The sequence below is a fragment of the Equus asinus genome, chromosome 12 (genome assembly GCF_041296235.1).
Source record: "Equus asinus isolate D_3611 breed Donkey chromosome 12, EquAss-T2T_v2, whole genome shotgun sequence".
NCBI lineage: Eukaryota > Metazoa > Chordata > Mammalia > Perissodactyla > Equidae > Equus > Equus asinus.
The window spans coordinates 33,132,637-33,153,590 of NC_091801.1; the positions used below are offsets into that span (position 1 = coordinate 33,132,637).

At 36.0% G+C, this 20,954-nt stretch overlaps 1 protein-coding gene across 2 annotated transcripts in view; it reads right to left on the reverse strand.

Moving 5' to 3' along the window:
* SNTG1 (syntrophin gamma 1) overlaps positions 1–20,954 on the reverse strand; it is an 852,347-nt gene that overhangs the window by 535,557 nt on the left and 295,836 nt on the right. For both annotated transcript variants that reach the window (XM_070481301.1, XM_070481302.1), the window contains exon 2: positions 16,263–16,337. The gene's annotated coding sequence lies outside the window, so the exon portion shown is untranslated. The remainder of the gene's footprint in view (positions 1–16,262; positions 16,338–20,954) is intronic.

Sequence of the window (20,954 nt, forward strand, 5' to 3'; positions counted from 1 at the left end):
AACATTTATCTGCTATGGTACGTCGTCTTTCACAGATTATTTCTTGAAGAATTTGTCAAATTGGAATCTGACTGACATTTTAGAAATAAATAACATTTTAAAGTCAACAGCATCTAGATTTTCACCATTAAAAGATTTTCACATTAAAACCAAATAACATTTTCTTTTTAATTACGTAAAGCATAATCCAGAGCATATCTTTTGGTTCATCGCCTAAATTCATGCAACAAATTTAGCAGTAAAAGGTATTCAATGAACAATTTTAAGGCAAGAGACAAAGTAGAATATAATAAGGTGATTCTCCGAAAATAGCCTTTAATTAAATACATTGTCAAAATTTAAAGCAGCAAGTTGGTCACTGGTACTCTTCCTTTGCTAAGAGAAACTAACAAATTCTGGCTCATGGTGTGAAATACCTTTCCATTTCAATGTAAACTATCCGTATTTCTTCTAACTCTGATATATAGTAGACGCCTGTCGTCCTATATAATTAGTCAACGGTGGGAAATGCTGTTTCTAGTGGTTTTAAAGTAATATACTTTGTTATGCTTTATAGTTCTCTTAAACCACTTCTAGATTGAATTGAATATAAAATGCATGAAATTTCATTTGGAACAAATCTTGATCATTTGTAGAACTGTGGTCTGTTCCACCAAAATGTTATCTGATCTTTTCCTAGAATTTCATTTGTGCCATATTGTTCATCTTCAAATCGGCAAATGATATATCACATTTAAAGCAACTAGTAGGGAGCATTGATACAAGATACTCATTAAATTGTAATAATTAATATATTTTTGTTACTAAAGATGTTAAACTCCTTACAGGTTTCACTCATAGAAACTTTAGAGTTTTATGATGTAGCATAGAAAAAGGATGACTATCCCTTTCTAAACTCTGATAGCCCTGAAATTAGAATAAATGTCTTTTTAATAAATTATACTGATGTGTTTTTTAAAAGTTATTTTGTTGAGATCATATTGCCTTATAACATTGTGTAATTTCAGGTGTACATCATTATTCATCAGTTCCTATATACACTGCATGATGCTCACTTCCAAAAGTCTAGTTTTTTATCCATCACCATACATATGTGCCCCGTTATCCCTTTTACCTACACCCCACCTCTGGTAACCACTAATCTGTTCTCTTTATCCATGTGTTTGTTTATCTTCCACATATCAATGAAATCATGCAGTATTTGTCTTTCTCTGTATGGCTTATTTCGCTTAATATCATACCCTCAAGGTCCATCTATGTTGCTGCAAATGGGATGATTTTGTCATTTTTATGACTGAGTACTATTCCATTGGGTATACACACCACATCTTCTTTACCCATTCATCTGTAGAAGGGCACTTGGATTGCTTCAATGTGTTGGATATTGTGATAATGCTGCAATGGACATAGGGGTGCATAAATCTTTTTGGATTGTTGGTTTCAAGTTCTTTGGATAAATATCCAGTAGTGGGATAGCTGGATCATACGGTATTTCTATTTTTAATTTTTTGAGATAACTCTGTACTGTTTTCCATAGTGGCTGAACCAGTTAGCATTCCCACCAGAAGTGAATAAGGGTTCCCTTTTCTCCATATCCTCTCCAACATTTGTTATTTTTTGTCTTGGTAATTATAGCCATTCTGACAGGCATAAGGCAATATCTCATTGTAGATTTGACTTGCATTTCCCTAATAATTAGTGATGTTGAACATCTTTTCATGTGCCTCTTGGCCGTCTATATATCTTCTTTGGAAAAATGTCTATTCATATCCTCTGACCATTTTTTGATTGTGGTGTTTGTTTTTTGTTGTTGAGATGTATGCATTCTTTATATATTTTGGAAATGAACCCCTTGTTCGATATATGATTTGCAAATATTTTCTCCTAGTTTGTGGGTTGTCTTTTTGTCTTGGTGATGGTTTCCTTTGCCTTGAAGAAGCTTTTTAGTCTGGTGTAGTCTCATTTGTTAATTTTTTTCTTGTTTCCCTTGCCTGAGTAGACATGGTATTCAAAAAGATAGAGTTAAGACCAACGTCAAAGAGTGTTCTGTCTATATTTTCTTCGAAGAGATTTATAGTTTCAGGTCTTACATTCAAGTCGCTAATCCATTTTGAGTTAATTTTTGTGCATGGTGCATGATAATGGTGCTTTCATTCTTTTGCAAGTGGCTGTCCAGTTGTCCCAGCACCATTTATTAAAGAGACTTTCCTAGCACCATTCTATGTTCTTTGTTCCTTTGTTGTCCATAGATGTGTACTTTTATTTCTGGGCTTTCAATTCTGTTCCATTGATTGCTGCATCTGTTTTGGTGTTGGTACCATGCTGTGTTGATTACTATAGCTTTGTAGTACATTTTGAAGTCAGGGATTGTGACGCCTCCACCTTTGTTCTTTTTTCTCATGATTCCTTTGGCTATTTGAGGTCTTTTGTTGTTCCATATACATTTTAGGATTCTTTGTTCTATTTCATTGAAGAATGTCCTTGGGACTGCATTGAATCTGTAGACTGCTTTAGGTAATATAGACATTTTAACTATGTTTATTCTTCCAATGCATGACCCAGGTTATAGCAGCTGATGTCATCAAGTTGTATATGAGCAATAAAATTAAATGGAATGTTTTGCAAAGGAGCAGCAGTTTATGAAGAAAGAAAGAGGGGATGCTCTGCATCACCAGTAAGCAAAGAGGAGCAAGTGAACATATGGCCACTTCTGTGCCTAGTGGTTCTTGAGCTGTAGAAGAGACAGCCACATCTGAAAAGGCTGGAAAGGAAGCATTGTCCCTAGGGGATTTCCAGGTTTGGATTAGGGCAAGAAGGTGAAAGGAATATTTGTGGTACTCAAAGGGATAGAGGAGATTTTGCTGATGGCAAATAATAACTAGTAGAGAGAATAGTTCAAAGGTTCAGGAGATCAGGGAAGGGTGAGAGACTGGGTCAGATTAGGCATTGCAACCATATGGAGCAAGTCATGAAAGGATGCAGTCAGCCACCTCTTGGTATGAAGTACCTATGAATGTTCATTTCTCAGGACAATGCCTCTGAGGAAATAGGAGAGGTAATATATCTACTGGCTGTAGTCTCCTAGTGATCAAAGATTTGCTTTATGGATTATTAATTCCATAGCACTTTTGGGTTCTTCAATGTCTCACCTTAGTGGGAAATTTCAAGGAAGGAGAAAATAGATGAATGGTACGAGATGCAGAAATAAGATGAGGAGCTGGTAATTCGTGCCTACATAATAAAGTATTTCAAAGTCCAGGTAGACCTCACCACTGCATTATCAGCTGAAGCCAGAATAAATGATGAAAAGAGATAGATGAAACCAAGAGAATCAGAAGTAGTTCTTAAGTGGTGTCTGGTACACACACACAAACACACACCGCAAAATATACTTTTCTTGAGAAGTTCTTCTAGTTATGGTTGGGGCCACTTCTATAGCTAATACATTGTGTTGTTGGTAGATATAATTGTGAAATAATTTGTATTTAGTAACATCTATCCATCTTATATGTATTTCTCTCATCCAACTCATCTTCATTAATTGTTACTTAGCTGAGAATTCATTCCTTAGACTCTTCAAACCCTGAATGATTAAAATGAGGTTTTTCAAATAGTGGAAAGAATATTGACTTAGTTGATAAAATTCTGAAGAGGCATTTCTTGATCTTCCATTATCTCAACATATACTTTGGAGAAATGCAATTGGCAATAATAGAAACTGCCATGCATATATCAAAAGCTAGATGATGCACTAAAATTTTAAAAAGTTATGAAATACTATACAAATGCCAGGTGTTATTACTATATAGTCACTTCTCTTTGTCTCTACAACACACAAGCAATTAGGCTGTGGTTCTCATTTTGTAAATGGCATTCTTTCCTAAAATGGAGGGTTTGTGAATTTTGATCTAACTTTAGAAAATAATCTTATTTTCTCATTCAGATGTTACCAATTGCTGACTTCAGACATTATGCACTGTGACACACAAGTGTATAATAATTTTTAAAATCTGGCTTGGTTTTTAGACAGCATAATAATTCTTGTTTTGTGTCATGACATTTATTTCGGTGGAACCATGTTTCTTCATTTGGCCAAGTGGCTCCTTCCCAAACTATTGATTTTCCTCCAGTGTTATTCAAGAAATAATATGCAGAAACACCCAAATTGAATTTATAAAAGACTAAAAGGTAACATATGTTAAAAGCATCTCACTTTTTGTACAATATTATTCATCACGAAGAAATCTTAGAGATGAAATTTTGCAAAATTTTCTCACCTTTGAGCATTTTTATATGCATACTAGCAACCACATTAAAAAAGAAAGTTTAAAAATTTAAATTAAAAAACCTGTTAACAATTATCCATTTTGCTAGGTTACATTTTTCCTTAAATACTCAAAATGTTAATTTGTTGAATCAATGAATGTTGTAAAAACCAATTCAACACAATTCAACTAAAAAAAATAATGAGAATGTACAAGGTGCAAATAACACCTAATGAAATCAGCTCAGTCCCCTTCTCCACCTATTTATGGTGGTGGAAAAACTAATATGTTAGCAAAAAGGATGTTCTTGGAGCTTTAGTTTGTGGAAAGGCAAGGATCTGGAAGTATATCAAGATAATTAAAAGAACCAGGGGTCACATTTATGTTAAAGTCCATTAGGAAAATCAAACACAAGGATCAAGTCCAAAGAGCCAGATGCAATATCTGAGGGGTGCAAGGTACAGAGAAATAAATTTGGAGACTGGAGAACATGTAGAGACATAGGCTGTGAGCCAGATTAAGTTAATTGGAAATCAGGTCCAGGGCAGTCACCACCAACAGTGTTAGCCTGGAGACTCATGACTCAGATAGGCAGGATGAAATGACTAGGATTGAACAAGTACTATTAGTAACAAAGCAAATTCAAGCCTTTCTCTTTAAGACTTCACAATCTGGTAGGGAGAAAAGACAAAAATAATCTAAAATGTTATCATAGGTGTATAGAAAAATAATAATTAAATAGGATTTGGGCACCTGAAAAATGTGTGGAAGGTGGTGGGATTTGTGTTTGGTTCTTACATGATAATAAGGATATTAATAGAGGAAAGAACATTTCTTTGAAGAATTAGTACCATATAGAGTTAAAAATGTGGGATATAAGGATGAAGCAAAAGTAGATCCGGATAGGAAGAACATAAATAATCATCAGAAAATGGATGAAAAGATGGGAAGAATAGATTGCTATAGACTTTATGAACAAATGGAATTCCATGAAGTAAGGAATGTCTCATTGTATGATTTAATTTTGCAGAGAAGTGGAGGAAGGTGTTGACTACACATTGACAAAGTGTGTCCTATGATTTGCTGAAGGGACTTCATACATTATCTGTTCCTTGATGCATTCATTTGTGTTGTTTATAATTGCATTTTCCAATTTGTTAATTCCAAATCATATGTGTTAGGCAACCACTTAAAATTTCCTTAAGGTTCTCAGAATGTGTGTTTGTGTGTATGTGCGTGTGGACAGACAGACAGAGAGGGAGGAGGAGGGGGAGGAAAAAGGGGGGAAAAGGAAAGCAAGGAGGGGAAGAAGGAGAAGGCGCAAGAGGAGGAGGAGAGAGAGGAGGAGGAGGAGGAGAGGGAAGAGGCGCAGGAGGGAGAGGAGAAGAAGAAGAAATCAGAAATCTCATTTGGTTTCTCCCACGGCTACTTGGCATTTCCCTCATAGAACTTGCAACTAATTACAACTACTTTAATTTTTAATTTAATGTCTGTGTCCCATACCAAATATTACTCAGGATGTATATTTGCATCATACAGTATTAATAAACTGTTACTTTGGAGAAAAGGTCTGTACTTAATGTGAAAGTATATTTTTAAAGTGCCTTTTAAATCCATTTGTTCTTAATTTTAAAAAGACACTATAAAAGTTAAACATTAAAAAATGCATAACATTTAAAAACTTCTTAAAAATATTTTTTATATTTTAAAAAGATAATTTTCTGTCAAGGATACAGAGCAACAGGAACTCTCCTTCATTGCTGGTGAGAATGCAAAATGGTACAGCCTCTTTGGAAGACAGTTTTACAAGAAGACCAACCCCAAGGCATATAGTAGTGAAACTAGCAAAAGTCAACAACAAAGAGAAAATACTAAGGGCAGCCAGGCAGAAGAAAATAACTTACAAAGGAAACCCCATAAGGCTATCAGCAGATTTCTCAGGAGATACCTTACAGGCTAGAAGAGATTGGAATGAAATATTCAAAACTCCGAAGGACAAAAACCTGCAGCCAAGAATACTCTACCCAGCGAACATATCCTTCAAATATGATGGAGAAATAAAAACTTTCACAGTTAAACAAAAGTTAAAGGGAGTTCATCGCCACAAAACCTCCTCTTCAAGAAATGCTCAGGAAGAACCTCATTCCTAAAAAATCAAAAAAAGGAAAGGGGTTACAAAATCCAGAACAAACGAGATAAGCAGAAGGACAATAACACAAAGTAACAGCTCTCCATCAGGACAAGTTAGCAAAAGTTAAATAAAACATTAAAGATAAATGGAACAGAAACACCAAGAATAAATATAAGCTAGTCATTTTAACGACAAACTCACAACGCAAAAAAGAAGAAAAGAAAAAGAAAATCTGACAATAACAACTTAGAAGGGGACGAGAAAAGGGATGGAACATTTTAATTTAAGGAAATAGGCTATCGGAAAGAGGAGTATCTCATCTACGAGATGTGTTATACAAACCACCTGGTAACCACTAGGCAAATAACAAGAATAAAGACACAAATTACAAATAAGAAGAAAGCCAATACAGAAATTTACCTACTTGAATTAGGAATCCAAAAATCATGGGACGAGAAACAAAGGAAATGCAAAAGAACCGGAAAACAAGTGATAAAATGGCAACAGTAGGCCCCCATGTTTCAATAATCACTCTAAATGTAAATGGATTGAACTCTCCAATCAAAAGGCACAGAGTGGCAGGATGGATCAAAGAACAAGATCCAACAACATGCTGCCTCCAGGAAACACACCTCAGCCCCAAAGACAAACACAGACTCAGAGTGAAGGGATGGAAGACAATACTCCAAGCTAATAATGAACAAAAGAAAGCAGGTGTTTCCATACTTATATCAGACAAAGTAGACTTCAAAGCAAAACAGACAAAGAAAGACAAAGAGTGGCAGTATATAATGATAAAAGCTATGTTCCACCAAGATGACATAATACTTATAAATATATACGCACCTAACACAGGAGCACCAAAATTCGTAAAGAAACTGTTAACAAAACTAAAAGGAGACATCAACAGCAATATAATAATAGTAGGGGACCTCAACACTCCAGTAACACCAATAGACAGATCATCCAGACAGAAAATCAACAAGGAAATTATAGAATTAAATGAAAAATTAGATCAGATGGACCTAATAGATATATATAGGACTCTTCATCCAAAAACAGCAGGTTACACATTCTTCTCAAGCACGCATGGAACATTCTCAAGGATAGACCATATCTTGGGAAACAAAGCAAGCATCAATAAGTTCAAGAAGGTTGAAATAATATCAAGCATCTTTTCTGATCATAATGCTATGAAAGTAGAAATCAACTACAAGAATAAAGCTGGGAAAGGGGCAAAAATGTGGAGACTAAACAACATGCTACTGAACAAACAATGGATTATTGAGGAAATCAAATATTATCTGGAGACAAATGAAAATGAAAACACACCATACCAACTTATTTGGGACGCAGCACAGGCAATCCTAAGAGGGACATTCATCGCGATACAGGCTCACCTCAATAAGCAAGAAAAATCTTACATAAACAACCTCAAACGACACCTAACAGAATTAGAAAAAGAAGAACAAACAAAGCCCAAAGTCAGTAGAAGGAGAGAAATAATAAAAATTAGAGCAGAAATAAATGAGATTGAAACCAAAATGACAGTAGAAAGGATCAATGAAACAAAGAGTTGGTTCTTCGAAAAAATTACCCTTAGCCAGACTCACTAAAAAAAAATAGAAGTCTCAAATAAATAAAATTAGAAAAGAGGGAGGAGAAATCACAACAGACACCAAAGAAATACAAAGGATCATAAGAGAATATTATGAAACACTATATGCCAACAAATGGAACAACCTAGAAGAAATGAATAAATTCCTAGACTGATACAACCTCCCCAAACTGAATCAGGAAGAAATAGAGAATCTGAATAGACCAATCAAAAGTAAAGAAATAGAAACAGTAATCAAAAACCTCCCCAAAAATAAGAGTCCAGGACCAGAGGGCTTCTCTGGAGAATTCTACCAAACATTCAAAGAAGATTTAATACCCATCCTTCTCAAACTATTCCAGAAAATAGAGGAAGATGGAGCACTCCCTAATACATTCTGTGAAGCCAACATTACCCTGATCCCCAAACCTGAGGGGACAACACAAAGAAGGAAAACTACAGGCCAATATCACTGATGAACATAGATGCAAAAATCCTCAACAAAATTTTGGCAAACCGAATACAGCAATACATCAAAAAGATTATACACCATGATCAAGTGAAATTTATACCTGGGACACAGGGATGGTTCAACACCCGCAAGTCAATCAACATGATTCACTACATTAACAAAATGAGAAACAAAAGCCACATTATCATCTCAATAGATGCAGAGAAAGTATTTGACAAGATCCAACATCCATTTATGATAAAAACCCTCAATAAAATATGTATAGAAGGAAAGTACCTCAACATAATAAAGGCCATACATGACAAACCCACAGTCAACATCATACTCAACGGACAAAAACTGAAACCCATCCCTCTCAGAACAGGAACAAGACAAGGGTGCCCACTTTCACCACTCTTATTCAACATAGTACTGGAGGTTTTGGCCAGAGAAATTCAGCAGGAAAAAGACATAAAAGGAACCCAAATAGGCAACGAAGAAGTAAAACTCTCACTGTTTGCAGACGACATGATCTTATATATAGAAAACCCCAAAGAATCCATAGAAAAACTATTAGAAATAATCAACAACTACAGCAAAGTTGCAGGGTATAAAATCAACATACGTAAATCAGTAGCATTTCTATACGCTAACAATGAACTAACAGAAGAAGATTTCAAGAACTCAATCCCATTCACGATTGCAACAAAAAGAATAAAATACCTTGGAGTAAATTTAACCAAGGAAGTGAAAGATCTATACAAAGAAAACTACAGGACTTTCTTGAAAGAAATCGACGACACCATAAAGAGATGGAAAGACATTCCATGCACATCGATTGGAAGAATAAACATAGTTAAAATGTCCATACTACCTAAAGCAATCTACAGATTCAACGCTATCCCAATCAGAATTCCAATGTCATTCTTTACAGAAATTGAACAAAGAATCCTAAAATTCATATGGGGCAACAAAAGACCTCGAATTGCTAAAGCAATCATGAGAAAGAAGAGCAAAGCTGGAGGCATCACAATCCCTGACTTCAAAACATACTACAAAGCTACAGTAATCAAAACAGCATGGTACTGGTACAAAAACAGATGCACAGATCAATGGAACAGAATTGAAAGCCCAGAAATAAAACCACACATCTATGGACAGCTAATCTTTGACAAAGGAGCTGAGGGCCTACAATGGAGGAAAGAAAGTCTCTTCAACAAATGGTGCTGGGAAAACTGGACAGCCACATGTAAAAGAATGAAAATCAACCATTCTTTTTCACCATTTACTAAAATATACTCAAAATGGATCAAAGACCTAAAGATTAGGCCTGAAACAATAAGTCTTCTAGAAGAAAATATCAGCAGTACACTCTTTGACATCAGCTTCAAAGGAATCTTTTCGGACACCATAACCCCTCAGACGAGGGAAACAATAGAAAGAATAAACAAATGGGACTTCATCAGACTAAAGAGCTTCTTCAAGGCAAGAGAAAACAGGATTGAAACAAAAAAAACAGCCCACTAATTGGGAAAAAATATTTAAAAGTTATTTATCCGACAAAGGCTTAATCTCCATAATATATGAAGAACTCACACAACTCAACAATAAAAAATCAAACAACTCAATTACAAAATGGGCAGGGAACATGAACAGACATTTCTCCAAAGAAGATATATGGATGGCCAATAGACACATGAAAAGATGCTCATCATCACTAATCATCAGGGAAATGCAAATCAAAACTACACTAAGATATCACCTTACACCTGTTAGAATGGGAAAAATATCCAAAACCAAGAGTGACAAATGTTGGAGAGATTGTGGAGAAAAAGGAACCCTCATACACTGTGGATGGGAATGCAAACTGGTGCAGCCACTATGGAAAACAATATGGAGATTCCTCAAAAAGGTAAAAATAGAAATACCTTATGACCCAGCCATCCCACTACTGGGTATCTATCCTAAGAACCTGAAATCAGCAATTCCAAAAGTCCCATGCACCGCTATGTTCATCACAGCATTATTCACAATAGCCAAGTCATGGAACCAACCTAAGTGCCCAGCAACTGATGATTGGATAAAGAAGATGTGGTGTATATATATATATACAAATATATATATTCAATGGAATACTACTCAGCCATAAAAAAGGAGAAAGTCGTCCCATTCACAACAACATGGATAGACATTAAGGGTATTATGTTGAGTGAAATAAGCCAGACAGAGAAAGACGGACTCTGTATGACTCCACTCATAGGTGGTAGTTAACATATGGACAAAGAGAACTGATCGGTGGTTACCAGGGGAAAGGGGGGATGGGGGAGGGTACTAGGGGTGAAGTGGTATACCTACAACTTGACAAATAATGATGTACAACTGTAATTTCATAAGGTTGTTAACTATCATAATCTTAATTAAAAAAAGACAATTTTCTGGCAAGGATACAGAGCAACATGAACTCTCCTTCATTGCTGGTGAGAATGCAAAATGGTACAGCCTCTTTGGAAGACAGTTTTATAGTTTCTTATAAAACTTTACGTAGTCTTACTATATGATACATGAATTGCACTTCTAGATATTCAACCAACTGATTCAAGCCTTATTACAGACAGCCTACACGTGAATGTTTACAGCAGCTTTCATCCTAATTTCCTTCAGTAGAAGAATGAATAAACAAACTGTGGTACATCTATAGCATGGCATGATTCAGATAAAAAGAAATTACCTATCAAGCTACAAAAAGACATGGTTAATCTTAAATGCATATTGCTAAGTGAAAGAAGCCAGGCTGAAAAGGCTAAATACTGTATGATTCCTATTATGACATTCTGGAAAAGGAAAAATTGTAGAGACGATAAAAAATCAGCAGTTTCCAGGAGTTTAGAAGGAGGAGAGGAGAGCTGGGTAGCTGAAGCATGGGGAATATTTGGGTGTGGTGAAACTTCTTTGTATGATATGTAACTATATGACACTTCACTTTTGTCAAAACTTATAGAACTTTACAGTACAAAGAGTAACTTAATGCAGATTAAATAAGTGTGAGACCTCTCTATGCATAATAACCCTGAATGAGTGATTGCACATTTCTTCCTCCAATGAAGCCAGCTCTGCTCCTGTCTCATTGGTCAATGTTTGCCTAGTGAGCTTGCAACCTCTTTACTTCTGGTGGTGTAACCAGTATCTCTAAGCCGGCAATTTGGGTCCAGTTTGGTTGCACCAGGACTGTAGCTGCCATGGCTCCTCCTTTGTGGGAATAATGGAAGCTGTGTTGAAGACAGCCCTGCATGCAGCAGAGGGGGAGACTTTCAGGGATGTTAGGAAATGAGGCACTGACTGTAGCAGAGGCTTCATGAGAACAGTGTGAACTATTTCAGGAATATTCCTTTTAAAGTGATAGTATTTATGATATTCTTTTCAGAAATTTTGTTGTTTTCTCTATCACCATGTGTATCTGATCGTGACCTAAAGGTTTTCTTTTGAATCTTCTTCAAAGCCACACGCAAATACACGACTATACTTTGAGCCCTAAGAGGCTACCAATAGTCTTTACCTGACCAGAATTATTCAACCTTCTCTTGGCTGACTTTCCAGAATAGGGGGAGATGAGATTACCAAGACTAAAGTAGCTGAGATTAATCTGTTGACAAAGGAAAACAATATAGAGAGCTACCAGAAATTCACTCATACTGACTGAGAGATGGAAAGGAGAGCAATCAGAGAGATTTTTTTTTAATGTAGTATGACTTTTCTCAAGTATGAGAAAGTCTTTGATATGCACAGAATGCAGCTCCAGAAACATTTTCATGAATTTATTAATTTTTTGAAATGTTTATTGGGGCTCTATATATCTTGCCATGATGGTAGATCTGGGGTTACAAAGAGAAACTACAGTTTCTTCCCTCAAATTCTCATGGAATATATTTTGATAAGCAAAAACCAAAACAAAAGTGAGGTAAGCAAGGCAGATGGAGTGTGGGTCACAGTCAGAAAACATTAAGAAAGTTGCCTAGAATATGAAGTCAGTCTTCAGCTTAAGACTGCACATCTTTGTGTTTAATAACTGTGTCATTTAATCCATGATAGACAACACAGTCAGCAAAAATTGAAATAGAGATATTTTATCAGTGATGCCAGTAACTCTAACATCTGAAATGATTGGGAATTTGAATAACAATTCTGGTGGCAAATGGAGCAATAGAAGTTGCATCCTTTAAGCAGGTGCAATATGTAACATAAAGAGAGGACAGACCACAGAAAGACTAATCAAAGTACAAACTCAGATGCCTCATACAACCTCAAGCATGGAAAGCAGAAATAGTATAAAATTTACCCATTCAAATATTAAGTATTTATGTTGCAGTAATCCTGTTCTGGCAATAAGAAAATGCCCAGGAAAAAAAATATTTGCAAATGATATAGCCAAGAAAGGGTTAATCTCCATAGTATATAAAGAACACATACAACTCAACAACAAAAAACCAAACCACCCAATGTAAAAATGAGCAGAGAAATGAACAGACATTTCCCCAAAGAAGATATATGGATGGCCAATAGGCACATGAAAAGATGCTCATCATCACTGATTATCAGGGAAATGCAAATCAAAACTACACTAAGATATCACCTTACACCCGTTAGAATAGCTAAAATAACCAAAACAAAAAATAACAAATGTTGGAGAGATTGTGGAGAAAAAGGAACCCTCATACACTGCTGGTGGGAATGCAAACGGGTGCAGCCACTATGGAAAACACTATGGAGATTTCTCAAAAAATTAAAAATAGAAATACCATATGACCCAGCCATCCCACTACAGGATATCTATCCAAAGAACTTGAAATCAGCAATTCAAAGAGAGCCATGCACCTTTATGTTCATTGCAGCATTATTCACAATAGCCAAGATGTGGAAGCAACCTAAATACCCATCGACTGATGACTAGATAAAGAAGATATGGTGTGTATACACACACACACACACACACACACACACACACACACACACACACGCGCGCACAGTGGAATACTATTCAGCCATAAAAAAGGATAAAATCGTCCCATTCACAACAACATGGATGGATCTTGAGGGTATTATGTTAAGTGAAACAAGCCAGATAGAGAAAGACAATCTCTGTATGACTCCACACATATCTGGAAGAATGACACACCCGTGGACAAAGAGAACAGATTAGTGGTTACCAGGGGAAAGGGGGAGTGGAGAGTGAGCACAAAGGATGAAGTGGTACACCTATAATATGAGTGACAAATAATAACGTACAACTGAAATTTCACAAGGTTTTAAACTATCATAACCTCAATAAAAAATAAAATAGAAAAAAAAGGAAAAGAAAATGCCCAGGAAGACTGAGATCTCCTCTAGCCAAGTAGGGAGGACAGAAAGCACAAAGTTGGGGCAGGCAATCCACTGGGATAGCAGCTCACACACTGGTCATCCAATTTTCTCTTGCCCATGGGGCTATTTTCCACTCAAAGGTGAAACCAGTCTAGCTTTAAATGTAGACAAATATGAGCATGAATAAAACATGGGATGAACAAGGAAAATTCTACAGATCAGGTCAGAGACTGTAAGAAATTCAGTAACAGTACATTCTGAAGCATATAGTTTTTAAATTTTCCATGTGCGCAGTGTATCAGAAAATAGGCAAGGTGGGTAGACTATTTGTTATAAGAACATGTTTGGTATTTATCCTCATTAATCCTCTCTCAAAACAATATTGATTCAGACATTTTTCTTGTCAATAAAGTAGTTTGAACTTCAAAAATCAAACAAACGTGGGAGGCAAAGATACATACCTAAGAAGATAAAGAAATGTTTGAAATGCATGCAGATGTATTTTTTAAAATTACAAAGTACTAACTATTCTTTGTGATGGCAGAAGAATGTGCTTTGAGGATGGGAATAGCCACCCTTAAATGAATTTCCGTTACTCTCCTTACAAGTGCCTTTCTCCTGTTCTTCATTTATAACATGTAACCCTTGTTGGGCTTTATAATGTATGATACTTTGAACTCACGTAGAGTAGGCTTTGCACAATGGCGAAGTGAAAACATACAGGAAAACAATTGACATCGGGAAATTCTAAATAGGTAATAAACGACACACTTGCAGAGCAATAACTTTGCTATTTATGCCTAGTACAGCATAATTTGGGCAGTTCCCACATCTATGGTTTGCTCTCTGTCTCTGCTCAGTTAATTCTTCCACATAGGCTTCTAAATGAAGGACAGAGAAGCCAAGGAATCACAAGGTTCCAGGAAATATTAATGTCCATAAGGTTTGTAGGGGTTTGGGGAATGAGGAACAGATTCAGAGAACAAAAAAGGCAGTGGTAGAGAGACCAAGCGGTTCTAGAGCACCAACCTGTTTCAATAAAAATGCTCTTTTCTCCTTATTTTTTTATCTATTGGTCTTCTCTAAGATGTTTTATTGGAAGAGCAGTTCTTGTGAAAAAAGGTCCAGCTATGAAAACTCATTTGAAATCCTCAGGTATAATCCAGAATTTATGGTGCACTATAATGTGTTCTTTTTGTTTCCTAGGAATTTGTTCATTAGAATTTTCTGAGTTACCTCAAATAATGAGAATAGAGTGTTTAATTTAAGGATAAGGAAAAGAACTACCTGAATTCAGGAGCTTTGGGATTGGTATTAGGTGCAGAAAGGAAAATCAACTATTAACAACCCATCCCTATCTGTGTTCTAGATGAGAAATACAGTGTATAGCACAATATAGCTTCCATGTCAGATAGAATATTTAGTAACCAGAAAAACTCTAGACCTAATTGCTTATAATCCTAAGTAGCTCTAAACTTTGCCATAATCCTAGAGAACCCAGTCTGGAAAATCCATTAATAGACCATCTGCATGGATGCATCCAGTACCAGAACTCCATGAGTTTCACAGCATACAGATATATATACTCAAGAATTCTTGCAATTTTAATATTACAATTAAATATAGCTTAATACAATAATAGATGCACAATACACCTTGTGTTATCATTCATTTAAACATAATAGATGACAATGACTTTTATGATTCTCACTAAAGCAATGCTGCACGTCCTTGCATTGCCAGGAAATAAAAACTTGAAAATACTGTGACAGTTTATTAGGAAAATAGATTTAGTGATTTCAATTCCAAATTGTGGCTCTGCTCTTTCTAGAAAACAGAGTATGAGTCCTTCTAAAAGTAACACCTGTCCTAGCTCCAAGTTCAGAAACCTTAGTTATCCTCCACCTGCTTTGCCTATGTTGACTCACACTCCCATTCTGAAGATATGTTTGATTTATTTTACTAATTTCACATTTTTTTGTCCTTCCTTCTGAACAAACAACAAAGAATGTGATAGTTCCCTAGGCTCTATGTTGTGAAGCATTTTAGGAAACACTCTGCCAAGCCCTCCCTTGGATTAGTGCATATCTACACTTTCTCTGGGATTCCTTAGCTCACTGAAATGTGTGACACTAGTTCTCCTCTTGATGAGGAGTCATGGACCCCTTTAAACTACTCTATATTGTGCATTCCTATGAATGATGCTCATTAAAGGAACAACATAAATTCAATATAACTGTTTAAACATATATGGTAGAAAGATATGCAAAATACAGTCTAACTAGTAAACATTGGCATATGTTTGGAGTACTGCTACCCTCCCCAAACTAGGAGACTTAAAAAAAAGTTTGATATTGTTCTAGACCAGATAAAGAGGCTTCATAAAACTTAATACTGGAGAAAACAAGGATTAATTATTCATTAATTTATTCAAAAAAATTTACTGGAAAGTCATGGTCTTACTTGAATTTAGGTAGAGCAATAGTTTCCTTTTTCAGAGGTCACTCCTCTGGCAATCTCAACATTCTGGAGAGTAGTCTAGATGCAGAAAGCAAAAATAAAAAGTCCTGTGAGCATTCAAAACAGAAGCAATAAAATCTGTACCCTGAAATTTATTCACTTTCTCCATAAAGCGTTGACACTTATTTCACATACAATTTTGCCACATTTCCTTGTCAGTTTCTAGGAGTAACTCAAAGCCTTGTGAATCATCAAGAGGGGAAATAAGTATTTCCCAAATGACTAATGTCATAAGACTAAGTTTTACAGAACACAATTAAGGGAAATTGGCTTTAAAAGAAGTACAAAAAGATATTTAGTAATTTGACCAAAATTGCATCTGCCAGTAGTTGGCATTTAGATCTAAATTACCAATATTGCAGCCTTTAGAATTATACTCCAAGTTTAAACTATTGATAATATTTAAAAGCATTCCTTGTGAAGAAGAGCCTGTTGATTTGATGCAAAGAAGTAATTCCTACTTTTAATGAGACATAGCTGTTAACTCAGTTTTACACTGGGGGAGAGGAGTTGGTCTCTGTAAATCAAGGCCTGAGAAACACATTGCTAATCCTAAATGCTAGAATGATGTTCTGACTTTGCCACTTAATTTTTAATGATCCCATTTATGTTATTTGTCTTCTCATGAACTGAATAGTAGTTTTGAAAATACTCTAAAACTTTAACGAAATTGTTAGCCAGGTGAGATGTCATATTTATAGAACATTGATTATCATGAGAAGTTCCAGGGAAATGGAGCTGGCTGCGTAAGAGTTGCTTATGCAGCTCATCAGACACGCATCTGATATAGTAGATATATTCTGATTCTGAATCTGATTCAGATTTATACAGAGGCCCATGAATATAGATTTCTAATAATTTTCCCAGAGAAATCTGAACCTTAGCCAAATTGAGAGCCCTAAAATAGAATATAAGCTTCTTGGCTGCAGTAGGAATAATTCCAGAATGGCTCCTAGATTCCCTCCCCCTAGTGTCCACTCTATATCATCCCCTCCCTGCGATTGTGGGCTGAGCTTGTGACTATGATGTATTTAACTCCTGGGGTGAGGTTCCATTACATGACAAAGGTGAAGGGATTTTGCAGCTATAATCTCCCAAATTAGTTTACTTTTGAGTTACCCAGTTTGAGGGAGATTATCTTGGCTGGCCAGACTTGGTCAGGTGGGAGCTCTTACAAAGGGTCAGAGATTCACCTGGAACAGATTCCCTTGTTGGCAGAGGGCCACATGCCTAAGTCCTCTAGAAGGCAGCCACTTTGCGCTCAGAACAACTGGTGGCTGGCACACGACATAAAAATGGAGAAATCAGTCCTACAAACACAAAGAACTGGATTCTGCCAATGACTTAAATGAAATTGGAAAATGACCTCAAGCTCTGGATGAGAGCGCAGCCTGGCCCACACGGAGACTGAAGCCTTAGGAGACCGTGCATGTGATTGAGGAGATTTGATTTATAAGTTTAAGAATTCAGAATTATGTATTAAGTAAGAATATATTAATTGAGCTTCAATCATCAACACTGTATCTCAGGAAAGACAAAATTTAAGCTTTTGTTGTTTCTTTAGTTGTTTTTCATAAACATTATTTACCGTAACCCCATTTTCTCCATTATTTTTTTGTATAGATGTATTCTATGGGTTTACTTCTGAAATAGTAAATATACATCAAACATCTCAAATTAAAAACAAAACAAGCATGTCCACATTCCACAGGACCGCTGTTGAGGTGTGAGAGTAGGGACACTCTTTAGAGAACAACATGCTGCCCTCGCTCAGGCTGGTCCACACCTGGTTTCTATCAGTATAGAGAGAAGGGATTAAAACTTGAATCCAATGCCCAAGCTGCCATTCTCATATCCCCAAGTGCAAGCAGTACCAAGTATACAAAGTGAAGAAAGGAGAGGAAACTCAATGTCTCAATATCTTAGCCAATGTCTTTTGTTCACATACCAGCTTCAAATCCACAACCAGCGATTGATTTTTAAACAACTATTAGTACCTCTGCTAAGACTTTAATGTAACACTGTGAGTGAAACAAAGAAGCCAAATTAAAACTAAATCAAAACAACAGGCAGCCAAAGGAAGAACTCACTATGGCTAATGAATTAAATAAACACCTAAAGAAACTAAGTTGATTAATTGATCATTTAAGAAAATAGGAGAAAGGAGGGATTCAAAGTTTCTGCCACCCAGAATATACGAGGCAAAAAAGAAATCCCAAGGCCCTCACTCCTATGTTTTTGTGCAGGTTCTCAGCTCCTTGGCTGATCTGCCTTCTTATCTCTACCTTTCCAGTCTTTATATGTTCGTTTTATATGTGATATCCAGGATTTTAAGTTGTACTCAAGTGGGAGAAATAGACAGAGCTGATTCTACTCCAGTTTGTTCAAACCAGAAATCTGTCTCCATTTTTTGATTAGGAATGTAACAGGAAATTTTAAATGTGAAATTTAAGAGTATATATTTGACTTTTAAAAACACATTCCTGACTTCAGTTTTTTGGGGTGTGTCATTTAAAATAGATATATTTATATTATCTATATGCCCTATACTGGCTTTCCTTGAAATAAATTACTATTCACTGAAAACACTAAAATATCACTAAGGAAAACAAAATCAAGCACAAATACAGAAAAATTAAAGAAATTAAACCTAAAATATTTTGGAACACTATTCATCTATAGAGAAATTTAAACCAATTGTTCTGCCTGGAATATTATTTAATGAGGCAAGACATTATCAAAGTACTACTTGGATTTCAACATAGAGTTTTATCATAGACTTTGTAAGACAAATTCATCATTACTTGATTGGAAAGTAAATTTTGATGTGTTTTCACAACGTTTTTCTATTTATGAACAGTAAGAACTTTACCAGTCATGGCTTTTTTTTTTTTTTTTTAAGATTTTATTTTTTTCCTTTTTCTCCTCAAAGCCCCCCGGTACATGGTTGTATATTCTTTTTCGTGGGTCCTTCTAGTTGTGGCATGTGGGATGCCGCCTCAGCGTGGTCCGATGAGCAGTGCCATGTCCGCGCCCAGGATTCGAACCAACGAAACACTGGGCCGCCTGCAGCAGAGCGCGCGAACTTAACCACTGGGCCACGGGGCCAGCCCCTAGTCATGGCTTTTTTTAAATGGAATGTTTGTCACTATTTGAAAAATGCTATCAACTTTGATCCTTACAAAAAGAAAGAGTGAGCTCTTACACAATTGATGTCAAGAAAACTATAGCAAGCTTTCTTCTTACTCAATCTCACTCCAGTACCCTGTTACAGTTAACAAAAGATATTTTCTGTCCTCCAAACATCAGAGTCTTTTGTCACAAAATAACATGTGTTGTACCAGAGTGACAATCTCAAATTAAGCGTCCCAGCAGTGGCTAAAAACATACATACTGCAGAGTGCTATAAACACAAGGTCTCGATTTGTGTTCAAGGGGCAGGCTATGTAGAAAGCATTCCATACTACAGGAGAAGGGAAGGAGTATTATGTGCTACCTCAAGAGTTTTTTTTTCCAAGAATGCCTGAAAAGAATTTTTAATTAATTTTAATACTATTTGTAGAAAAACAATAAGTTAATGATGTTTTATTTGCTTTTTTATATTTCATAATACATTTTGTAAGATTACTGTGGTAAAGCAATGAGATAATTTGTCAGAGTAAGCTTAGGATGACAGAGATAGGGAGAAATCACATCTTTCAAAACCATTGTAGTGGGGCCAGCCCCGTGACAGAGTGGTTAAGTTCTCCTGCTCCGCTTCGGCGGCCCAGGGTTTCGCCGGTTTGGATCCTGGGCGCGGACATGGCGCTGCTCATTAGGCCACGGTGAGGCGGCTTCCCACATGCCACAACTACAAGGACCCACAACTAAAAATTATACAACTATGTACTGAGGGAATTTGGGGGAGAAAAAGCAGAAAAAAAAAAAAAGATTGGCAACGGTTGTTAGCTCAGGTGTCAATCTTTAAAAAAAAAAATTGTAGAGATTATAAAAAGAGTCATAATTCTTAACTCTTCTCTGTATCCAAATCTTTTGCAATTAGATTTCATAACATCTCTCAGTAAAAGTGTCTAGTTCCATATCACGTAAATCTCTATTGGGCTTGGTCATTAATTTGCAGCAGAAGTAAACATATGCTGGTAGTGCAACTAGAGCTCAGGAAGCTTTGCATATTTCCACTTTCTCTTTGAACTTTCCAGTGGAAAAACAAGCCCAGAATATCTTGCTGGATGATAACAGCTCACATGGAGGGTAGACTAGTTGACCTATCTGAGGCCCTGGATATTCGAGAATTCAGCAAAGTTGCTTATGCGACCTACAGTAGAACATAGAAATATGCAAGAGCCAAGAGGAGGGATTATCAGCTGACCAACAGACTCATAAACAATAGAAAATACTTATTTTTTCAAGTTACTGAAATTTGGCATAGTTGTTATGCAGCAAACACTAAGTGATACAACCACAGAACTGGAAAAATTTTGCATGCAATTGCATATATAACAGACACTTTTATGAATCTCATATTCGTTTAAGTAATTTACATTGAATTTCTTAAGGAATAATTATATGTACATCTGCTTATTGTATCCAGAGAACATCCTTTGTAGACCTCTACATAGGCATTAGTCTGTGAAT